Here is a 12,130-nt window from a genome sequence, read left to right on the forward strand (position 1 = left end):
GTTATTAATAAGTATATGGACTGGGTTACATTCCATAGACTTACAATATGGGCTAGTCGGCAACTTAGTCACTATCATGTCTTTGTCTACTGTCTGTCCCCAAGTCGCCCACCCCACACAAGACCAATATGGACAAAAGTTATAGTCTTTATTTGGGCATCTAGGACTCACATATTTATTTTTACTACTGGGACAAATATATTTATCATTAGACCCATACGTCCTCTCCCATCTAAGATCCCCACATACGTTCCACGGCTTTCTACCACTCGATATCGCTTTGCACGCATCAAATAGCAGAACACCCGAAGAATGTACGGATTCTAACACCGTCTTATTAATTAGGGTCCCCTGAGGATCTCCATTCCTGAGAGTCAACCAAATTGTACGAGGTTGATACTCTGGACTGAAGCACTTAGGTTCTCCTACTCCTAAATGGCACACACTATAGTCTATATTTAAGTATCTACATCTCGATACATCTCCTTTACACTCGTATTGTGAATGCCAAATTAGGGTTTGGGAAATATGGTTACCTGTTCTCGTAGTCTTAATGCATACCTCACAGCTAGGAGTGTCGGTACCTCTACCTTCCTGAATATAAAAACACATATAAATAAACACAATCAAAAGCACATCTTTCGCCGTCATCCTCAGTCTTCGTCCGTGCGATGGAACCTCAGCTTCCAGGATGTGAGGGCTGCAGGGAATGGAGTTCTGCTCGTCTTCACAGGTGTCCCTTCGAGACTTTCCTGGCTTATACACTATGTGATGGTAAGCGGACAGGCTTTATTATGGCCTTCTCACTCACACCTGTAACAATAAAATTTGTAATCCACAATAATTCCTCGTTACTCCGACTGAGTAGTGCGTTTCAACCGGATCTTGCAGGGATTCTCTGGATCTGCTGTAACTTGCCAAGAATCGACTGCTGCTGGTTTAACCCTGGAGTGATGTATCCACGGAGTCACTTCTGCTACTTTTATCGCTGTAGGGGTAGACAAAAGAACAACATAAGGACCTCTCCACTTGGGCCCTAACGGTACATTATTCCACTCTTTAATCCACACTTGGTCTCCTGGATGATAACTATGAACAGGGGGATATATATTCACAGGTAATCTATCTTGTACCCATTTCTGTACCTCCTCCATAGTCTTACCCAACTCTACAACCTGCTGCCGGGTAATTCCTTCTCCCAACTGACTCAAGTCCCCCCTTAAGTTACCAAGTACGGGAGGTGGTCGCCCATACATAATTTCAAAAGGAGAGAGGCCCATCCTTCTGGTAGGGGTACTGCGAATTCGCAATAGAGCTATAGGTAAGAGAACGTTCCACTTAAGTTGGGTTTCCTGACACATTTTAGCCAACTGGTTCTTTATAGTTCTATTCATTCTCTCTACCTTACCAGAACTCTGGGGTCTATATGCAGTATGAAGCCTCCACTTTATACCAAGCATATGAGTCAGTTGTTGTAGGCACTGGTGAACAAAAGCTGGACCATTGTCCGATCCTATAGAACAGGGTAGTCCATATCGGGGTATTATTTCTCGTAGCAGGAATCTTACAACTTCTCCTGCTTTCTCTGTACGAGTAGGACATGCTTCTACCCAGCCTGAATAGGTGCACACAATTACCAGCAGGTAACGATGTCCACCCGATTTAGGCATCACTGTAAAGTCTATTTGTAGATCGGACATGGGGAGTCCCCCCATAAACTGGACTCCTGGTGGCTTTACTGGTCCTTGTCTTGCATTATTCTTAGCACACGTTACACATCTGCGTACAATGGCCTGAGTCAAGTTGGACAATCTTGGTATGTAGAAATGTTTTCTAAGAGATTCTTCAGTACTGTCTCTCCCAGAATGTGTCCCGTTGTGATAATTTTGGACAATTTCTACCGCTAGCGATGCTGGTATAACTATTCTTCCATCTTCTAGCTGATACCATTTGTTCTCCAGATACTTTCCCGGTTCAGTCTTTAACCACTCCTCTTCTTGAGCTGTATAAACTGGAGTCCATTGGGACAGTGGAGTTGGTATAAGAGCAGCTATATGCCCCACATACTCCTGTCTTCCTGATTCAGCAGCACGCTTAGCTGCACTATCTGCCATCCGATTTCCTTTGGTTACATCACCATCTCCTCTCAGATGCGCTCGACAATGAATAATACCGACTTCTTTCGGCTCCCACACTGCTTCCAATAGTTGTAGGATTTCGGCTGCGTATTTGATTTCTTTGCCTTCTGAATTCAGTAGTCCTCTTTCTTTATACAAAGCTCCGTGGGCATGAGTGGTTAAAAACGCATACTTAGAGTCCGTATAGATATTCACTCTTAAACCTTCAGCCAATTGTAACGCTCGTGTTAGTGCTATTAATTCTGCCTTTTGTGCTGATGTTCCTTTTGCCAGTGGCCGAGCTTCTATCACCTTGTCTATTGTTGTCACTGCATATCCTGCATAGCGGATCCCTTCTTTCACATAACTACTGCCGTCGGTATAATATTGAACATCGGGGTTCTGGATGGGAAAATCACGAAGATCTGGTCTACTTGAGAATACTTCATCCATTACTTCCAAACAATCATGTTGACTTTCAGTAGGTTGTGGCAAAAGGGTAGCTGGATTTAAGGTGTTTACAGTCTCTAAATGCACTCTTGGGTTTTCACACAACATTGCTTGATATTTGGTCATACGGCTATTACTAAACCAATGATTTCCTTTGTAATCCAACAACGTCTGTACTGCATGTGGGACTCGTACATAAAGTTCTTGACCCAGAGTGAGTTTATCGGCTTCAGCTACTAGCAGGGCGGCTGCAGCTACGGCTCTTAGACAAGGTGGAAGTCCGCTGGCCACTGCATCCAGTTGCTTAGACATGTAGGCAACAGGTCTTTGCCATGATCCCAAGTACTGTGTCAATACTCCCACAGCCATTCTTCTTTGCTCGTGTACGTACAGGTAGAATGGTCGTGTGTGATCAGGTAGACCTAATGCTGGGGCACTCATCAAAGCCTTCTTCACATCTTCAAATGCCGTTTGCTGTTCTTGGGTCCATAAGAAGGGGTCGTGCTCTGTACCTTTGATGGCTGCGTACAGAGGTTTTGCCAGTATCGCATAGCTGGGAATCCATATCCTACAGAAGCCTGCTGCCCCCAAGAATTCTCGCACTTGTCTTTTATTCTTGGGTATTGGTATTTGGCAGACAGCTTCTTTTCTCTCTGGCCCCATAATCCTTTGACCTTCAGAGATATGGAATCCCAGATACTTGACAGTTGGCAAACACAACTGAGCCTTCTTTCTAGACACCTTGTATCCTGCCTTCCAGAGAATGTGTAGTAGATCGTGCGTTGCTTGCTGACAGATTTCTTTTGTAACTGCTGCTATCAACAAGTCATCTACATACTATAACAATACACACTCTCCTGGGATGGACTCGAAATCCAGTAGATCTTGACTTAGGGCTGAACCAAATAGGGTAGGTGAATTTTTAAACCCTTGGGGCAGTCTTGTCCAAGTCATTTGGCGTTTTGAGCCCGTTACAGCGTTCTCCCATTGGAAAGCGAAAATACATTGACTTTCTGCGGCAATTCGGAGGCAAAAGAAGGCATCTTTGAGATCTAAGACTGTGAAGTAAGTAGCCCCGCCCGGAATTAAAGCAAGCAGGTTATATGGATTGGGTACAACTGGATGTATACTAACAACCGCATCATTGACTGCTCTTAAGTCCTGCACAGGTCGATACTCATCTGTACCGGGCTTTTGAACAGGCAGCAATGGGGTGTTCCAGGGGGAAGTACAGAATTTTAGGATACCATACCGTATGAACTTATCCAGATAGGATTGGATGTTCTTCTTAGCCTTCTGCGGAATGTGATATTGTCTTAGGCTCACTGGATAAACCCCATGTTTCAGTTCAATTTTTATTGGTGGAATATTGCGGGCCAGTCCTGGTGGGTTGTTCTCTGCCCAAACTCCTGGTATGTTAAACAATGTCTCATCACTCCTAGGGTTTTGGCTAGTCAACACTGTATAAAGTCGCCACTCTTCTTCCTTTGGTACGGATAAAGTCATAATACCTGAAGGTCCATTAAACTTTAAAGATGTTGTTCCATTTGGTAGGAACGTAATCTGCGCTTGTAATTTGGATAGCATATCACGTCCCAGCAATTGGACTGGACATTCAGGCATATAAAGGAATTGGTGTTTTACTACGTGGCCTCCCAATGTACAGAGTCGACTTTTAAGAACCGGTTTTTCAGCACTTCTTCCAGTTGCTCCTATCACAGTAATAGTCCTTCCAGATGGAGGAGCAACTAGATTAGTCACCACTGAATGTTCAGCACCAGTGTCGATCATGAACGCACTCCTTTTCCCCCCTATTGATACATCGACCATAGGCTCCGCTCGACCAAGGGGGATGGAGCCCGGTCGGTATCAATAGTCCTCCATGACCGTGTCAGCCAATCCTACGAAGTCCCTACCTTCTCTATCGCGGGACCTTTGCGCTGCTGGAATATACCTGTCTTCCCTAACACTTCCTCTGTTCCCATTACTCCCTCTATAACCATTACTCCCTCCGGGGCCTCCTCTACCTCTCGCTCTGCCTCTAAAGTTTCCGTAACCTGACCTAGGTCTGTCTCTCTCAGACTGTTCTCTTCGCGGACACTCATTTCTCCAATGCCCTTCTTCCCTACAGTAAGCGCACTGATTTCTACTTAGAGGTTCCTCATTCCACTTACTATCGCCTCTATCTGGGCCCCGTCTATCTACACCTGCGATCGCTACCGCTAGCATATCAGCCTTTTTACGCATCTTGCGCTCTTCCTCTTTCTTGCTTTCTGTATCCCTGTTCATGTAAACCTTATTAGCTACCTCCATTAGTTGGGTGATGGATATACCTGCAAACCCTTCTAACTTTTGTAGCTTGCGCTTAATATCTCCGTATGCTTGGCTGACAAAGGCGGAGTTAACCATTCGGGAATTGTCTGCGTCTTCCGGATTAAAGGGTTTGTACAAGCGGTACGCCTCCAATAATCGGTCATAAAAGACACTGGGCGCTTCATCGCTTTTCTGAATCACCTCAACTGTCTTCGACATGTTAATGGCTTTCTTTCCTCCTGCTTTCATGCCAGCAATTATAGCGTCTCTATAGGCTCTGAGTTGAACCATATCAGCACCATTTACGTTCCAATCGGGATCAGTGTTGGGATAGTGTGTTGCGGCCCATGCTGCTGGATTAGCTTGGTTCAAAGCACGGGCTCTATCTTCTAATGCTTTAATGGCTGCTTGATTTATTCTTGTCCTTTCCTCATTGTTAAATAAAGTCATTAGTAACTGCTGGCAATCAGCCCATGTCGGATTATGCGTCTGTACTATTGAGGTGAACAGATCAGTCATGGCTTGTGGTTTCTCAGTATACGAGGAATTATGGGTCTTCCAGTTTAAAAGGTCGGTAGTGGTAAATGGGACATATACGAAGACTGGGTCAGCGTGTGCCATTTGACCTGCGGCATCGATATAAGCTGACCCGGGATTTAGGCGAAGAGGCATCTGATAGTGCTTTAATTGTTGGGCACCAGTCAACTGTCGGGTTTGGATGGGGCTACGTAGAGAGGCGTCAGTCATGGGTTCCGGTCGGGGAGAGATAGGGTATGGGGATGTGGGAGGTTGGTTTTGGGAAAAGGTCGTAAATAAAACACTTCGAGCCGAGCTAGATGAAGCTTGACCGGAAGTCTGAAGTGGCGCCAAATCAGGATATTCGTTTTTAATGGGGGTGGGTTCTGGTTCCGGAAGGGGAGATTTAGTACGAGGGGGGGTGGATCCTGTACTGGAGGAGGAAGCGGAAGTGGATGAGGGTAATGAGGGGAGGGGTGCAGGACTTCCTGCGTTTGCGTCACTTCTTCTTAACGGAAAGTAAGGGGGCGGCAAAGGGATCTCGGACTCAGGGGGCGTGTCCAAAATGGGCCTAACACCAGTCCTAGTGGACGAACAAGTCCTAGCTACCATGAGGCGACACTGCTCCTCGTGGCATGTCTGGAGCCATTTTGGCGAGTCATTTACGGCCTGTCTCCAACAGTCAATATAAGGAAACTGGCCGTAAAGTTCAGGCCTACCTGATACAGCCACGTGTAAGCGCTGTACCAGAGTTGGATCCAAACTGCCACGTGGCGGCCATGCCGCAACCAAAGTAGGCCACTCCCTAGTACACAAAGTGACCAAACGTACAGGAGACATCTTTACCCCAAAATCACAAACTTTGAATCCCTTTTTAAAATTCTTAACCATACATCCTAAGGGATCCGGAATCGTTGACTGCGACGCACCCATATTAAACAATGGAACGTCGTCGACAACGAATACTATACACGCGTACTATTCAACAGTCACACCCGTTTCCTCTGGCAACAGCACCACGTGGTACGGTTACCAAGTGAAACGTACACAATAACAATAAACACTCAGGGAATTCCCGTACACACACAGCTGTTACACCAGTCACTATATAATCAATATTATGCCCTTTGGCGTAACTATACAGTCACCCACGCTATAATTCTCTATATACGAATTACCCGTCTATAACACACCCCAGTAACATCGTCTTTTACAAATAGCGGTTACAGTACGGTTAGCATAGGTCAAAGCACAAGTTAAGGTCACAATACAATTATTAGTGGTTATGGTGTTAAAACATGCAATAGACGACAATGATTAGTACTTATATACAGTGTCAGTAAATATACAGGGTTATGGTACCGTGCACTATAATACAGCAACACACTATTAACACTCTCGCTAGACGGCTGAGCTCGCGCTATCTAACAAGATATACACTTTACTAAAACAATCGTTAACACATTTACAATTCCCAACTAAACTATTGGCCAGTACCTTGAATGGACTACCTAAAAACAATCTACATACGTTTTGGTTAGCCACACTGCCCAATCACCACATATATAGCGAGCTAGAGAACCGAATTTACACAGACGCCTCTTAGTCGCACTATACAACGAGCTAGAGGACCGAATTTACACAGACGCCTCTTAGTCGTACTATCAAAAGTCTAGTGGGTTCCAAATTTACACGCCTTCCCACTTAGCCCAGATAGGATGAGAACTAGCGAACCGGATTTACACAGACGCCGCTTAGTCTCCCGGTCCCTCCGACCTAGCGAACAAAATATACACCCTAGAACGCTAGTCTAGACAAGACACCGGTGTCCGGCTAGGGCTTATTTTACACCAGAGCGCCCTGCCTGACTAACCAAATCAAACAGTCTGACTAAAGAGCGTTCGATCGAGCGGTGCGCCTTCGCTCCTTCCCTCCGACAGAGGGGGCAGATACAGATTCAAAAACCCCTTTGGGCCTACCGCACAATCGGTATACCCCTAGCGGGTCCTGCCGTCTAAAACAGCAGTTGTCTTACCTCCTCGTTCCTGAACCTGAGTTCACACTCATCGACGGGGACACCCCAGCACTTCTCACGTAGAGGCCGATGATCTCCTGGACAACAGACCAGTGGCGCCGAGATGAAGGGAGGTCCACGCAGAAGTTCAGGGGTGCAGCCGTAGAGAACGTGGGCAAAGATAGACCGTCTCACGCCTCTGCCTCTCAGCTACCGTTGAACGATGAGCTTCCCGGCCAATGCACCAAATGATACCGGAGAAACTGACGGAAGCCAAGCACAGAGAGATGGACACAGGTTTCTTCAGGAAGGAAGAGATTCTTTATTGGATCACCGATCGGGACTCAGAGGGACTAGCGTCACCAAAATACAGCAAAGTCTGAGCCCCGGACAATAGTGCAGGCTCCTTATATAGGCATATAACTCCTCCCATATTAAGCTCCACCCGCACATTCTCTTGACCAATCAACACAAATAAGAATTAACTTCCTGTTTGACCGCATGGCTTGTCCAGCACAATGGAGGAGGGGGAATACTATATCCTGTATTCTTGCACATGCTCCGTACACTACTGATCGTATCTTGCCTCGTGCAACCAACTGATCGATACGTCAGCATATGCACGTACACATGCCACGTGGTAATCTCGGCCTACTAAATTTATTTTTACCGAGATTCCACCACAACAGCTGTGACAACTCCATCCTGTACTGTTCCAGGATTTGCTGATTTAAAAAACCCACCTTGAACCACACTCATAGTATCCAACAAAGTTCCATGAAAAGATTTCATGAAAGTTCAGATTTATTTGAAAACATATTCATACATGGCAAAAATTGGACTGCAGGAGTTTCCAGAGACATTGTCTTTTTCTTCACAGCCGTCACTAAAGGCAACTCGGGGAAATGGCAAAATCTCTGCCTACTTTGTCTTTTGATTTATTTTTTTTGCATTGGAATTTCAGTGAAATTTCAACACAATCCAGGTGAGTATTGCATAATGATTTGACCAATTTTACTGTTTTACTAGGGTATTTTTGCGGGTGGCTGACTGAGCCACGTTATTGCTGTCATGGAAAAACAATAAGGTTTTTTCCAGATAATGAACATAAGTTTCACTGCATTGAATTTTCATACTAGTAGGATTCGAAATAAACGTTTTATAATCTGTATATATCCATAAAAAAATGTTTATTCCCATGATCCTCTGGAATGTTGCCCAGGAATAGGGGGCCAAGCTAACACTCCAATATATGTATTTGTTAAAAGGTTTTCCCAATATAAAATTATCCAGTTTGTTTTGTCAAGTCATTGTTAGTTCTCCTCACACCCTAACTGTAATTTAATATTTGTTCATATAACTCCAGAATGGGACTTGATGGCTTCCTGGCATTCTCCTTCATAATATACATGGAAACTCCTCTGCCACCTGGTGGGCAGTTCATATACAATCATAGAACATGAAAGTACAGTATTTTCTAAATGGTAATGTGTGAGGTCACACTCAGTGTTTATCCTTCTGCACATGTAAACTGAATACAGAGATGATTCACTAATGGTTAAGTTAGGAAACATTACAACCAAAACAAACCAGCCAGCTGCTCTAATTGGGTATTTATTGAATGCAACACTGTTTGCTTCAACTCACCTAAGTTGTGCTGCAATTAATTGCAACTTCTCCAAATAACACTCCAAACATTATAATCATACATGCTTCTTGCATAGATATAGGTGCCGACCCAAGGTGTTTGTACACTGATCACAACATTAAAACCACCTGCCTAATATTGTGTAGGGCCACTTTGTGCTGCCAAAACATTTTTGATGCACCGAGACATGGACTGTACAAGTCTGTAGCACCAAGAAGTCCATCAAGGTAGGAAGTTGGGCCTTCATGGATTGGATTTATGTGAATGCGTCTCACTTTTAGGGGACAGTAACCTTTCATATTTCAGTTTTTCTGTTAGACAGCCCACCACTTCAAATATATCTGCAGATTCTTTCTGGATGGCATACTAACAGTACACAGTATTGATGCTGCAGAAACCATCTTGATCCATATTTAGGATGTTCTGGTGTGACACAGATACATGGTTTGCAATGGTCTACACACTAGAGGAAGACACACTTCTTTGTCAGTGACCATAAACCCAGCCTGTTAAAATGTCTGTGTGGCTTAGTTTCACTTTACATTTTTCATTTGGTCCTTTGTGCACCTTGCTGGAATGACATTGCAGTTTGCTTCACAGTCCAGTTGGAAGTTGTCTCTTGTTTTGTTAACATAGTAGTACATATAGCTACTAGAAATGTGCTTCTTGTTTTCTTTAGAAATGACTTCATATTCCTTAGAGTCATCTGTCTCATTGTAAACTGCTTGTACTGCTGGTTTGTTGAAATAATTAGGTTTACCACATTCTTTGCACTGTTGTCCAAACTCAAGGCATTTTACTTTCAGTCTCAATGACACATCCCATAAGAAATGCACTGTATTGTCCTCCCTCGGGTCATTCTGCTGCAACCCTTCCTGAGTGTGACATTTCTTTCCATGCCTTGGACTGGCATTGCACTATTGCTGAGACTATAGCATCTTCACCGTTGTCTTAAACATCTCTACCTATTTGTAAATATTTCTTCCAAGTTCACTTATCTCAGAGGTAAGTCTCTTGTGCCACATATATCGGTGCTCTCTGCGTGGTCCTAGTGCCATGAGCTTAGCGTGAATGCATTTCATACACATTCAGGGGACAGTACCCTGGTGACCCAAAAGCGTGACACCATGGATTAAAGTTGAGACAAGACCCTGAAATCATGACTGTACTGCACTGAACTTGGGGCTGTTGAGAGGCCTGCATTCTTTTCCCTTCTTCTCTAACATTTGGTGAACAATAATCACCAAATAGCTCCATTACTTGTCTTTCACTTTCTTGTAGCCCATGGAACAGCACAGCTAAGGGGAGTGGGCCTTGACAGAGCTAGGAGGCGGGCATGTGTAGAGGTGGGGTTGTTGGTCACAAGGGTGTGGCTGTAAATGGATTTCAGATATTAATAACGGACATTTTAGTTTAGGTGCCATTTTAATGAATCACACTTACCTGTTGTTGTGTGCTGCAGGTTTGTGTGGTGCTTTCTGCTTTGTTTTTCAGATGGATCCTGGCATGGAGGCTCTGATGGAAGGAATTCGGTCTGCGGTTCGTGAGAGGGAACTTTCTTGGCTTCAGGACTGCCTGAATTTATTGGCTCCTGGGCCTGGGCCTTCTGCAGCGCCGTCACGCCGGCCTACGAGGTGAACAAGGCCGCCCCAGTGATTGAGTCCCAGTGCGGTTCCCAGGAGGGACGGACGAGGAGCCCTTCCACAGGGCCTGCGGATAGGAGCAGGCAGCAGTGAGGCAAGCAGCGGGAGCCCCGGTGTGAGGGTTTTTCGGGTTGGGCCTACGCCATTTGGGGTTGGATCCTCTGCAGTTTGGTACGCATTCCTTTAGGATTGGGGCTGCTATGGAAGCAGCAAGGTTGGGCCTTGGTGATGAGCTGGGAAAGTGTATTGGATGGTGTGAGCCTGTCAGGTTCCGGTCGTATGTAAGATTAGACCGTTTAAAAAAAAAAGTAAAAATGATGAATGATGATATGTTGTGTGGTTCCATGTGGTTAAAATGTTTCTTTTCTTTCATAGGTTGGGTCGCCTGGTTGGTGGGCCATTCATGCTTCAGACTCGAGAAAGGGAGGTTCTCCCGAAAGCTTCTCATTAAAAAATTCTGTTAGTCCAATAAAAAAGGTATTACAAGATATGAATTTTATCTTTTTTTTTTACACACACACATATATATATATATATATATATATATATATATATATATATATGTGTGCCGAAAGATGGAGTTTGCTTGCTGGGGGCCATCTTCACTATACAGCAGCTGGTTTTCTGCTCAATGCCACTGAAACACCATGGAGTGCAATGTCCCCCCTCCATGGCCCCAGGTAAGAGGCAGGGAGAGGGAAATTAAATAAAAAAAAAAAAAAAGAATTTTGCCCAGAGAATGCAGTTTGTTTTCTATTCCACATATTTCCAAACATACATTGCATCCACTACACAAACACACACGCTGCATCTCATACACAAACTGCATCCACTCTACACACTCTGCATCCACTCTATACACACACTGCATCCACTTTATACACACACTACATCCACTCTACGCATACACTGCATCCACTCTACACATACACTGCATCCACTCTACACACACACACACTGCATCCACTATATACACACACACTTCATCCTTGTGGGTTGTATCGGAGTGGGCACTGTGGGCAGACTCGGGGGCAGACCCCAGTTTACCAGCCCTTGCCATCAGCCAGGGCTGATGGCAGCCCTGGCTATAACATTCAGCCACCATTCATGTGACCTTGTTGGCTCATCAACTATATACTATCTGCTCAAAACTGCAGTGTAGCTTATATCAACCCCTTTACGCGTCCAATGGTATATATGTCTTTTTCAGCTCTTGTGGAATAGATTCCTGGAAGAGACATTTGTTCCTCTGCTGGCTGGTGCTCATTCCTGAAGTATAAATGCTGGTGAGTGGGGTTTCATTGAATAAATATAATTTAGCAAAGTAAGTAAAAGTAAAAATGGGTATACACCATTTGAGGCGTAAACGGGTTAATATAAGTTACACTGCAGTTTGAGCAGGTAGTTTAAAATTGATGAGCCAACGAGG

The sequence above is a fragment of the Pelobates fuscus genome, chromosome 1, assembly GCF_036172605.1.
Source record: "Pelobates fuscus isolate aPelFus1 chromosome 1, aPelFus1.pri, whole genome shotgun sequence".
Classification (NCBI taxonomy): domain Eukaryota; kingdom Metazoa; phylum Chordata; class Amphibia; order Anura; family Pelobatidae; genus Pelobates; species Pelobates fuscus.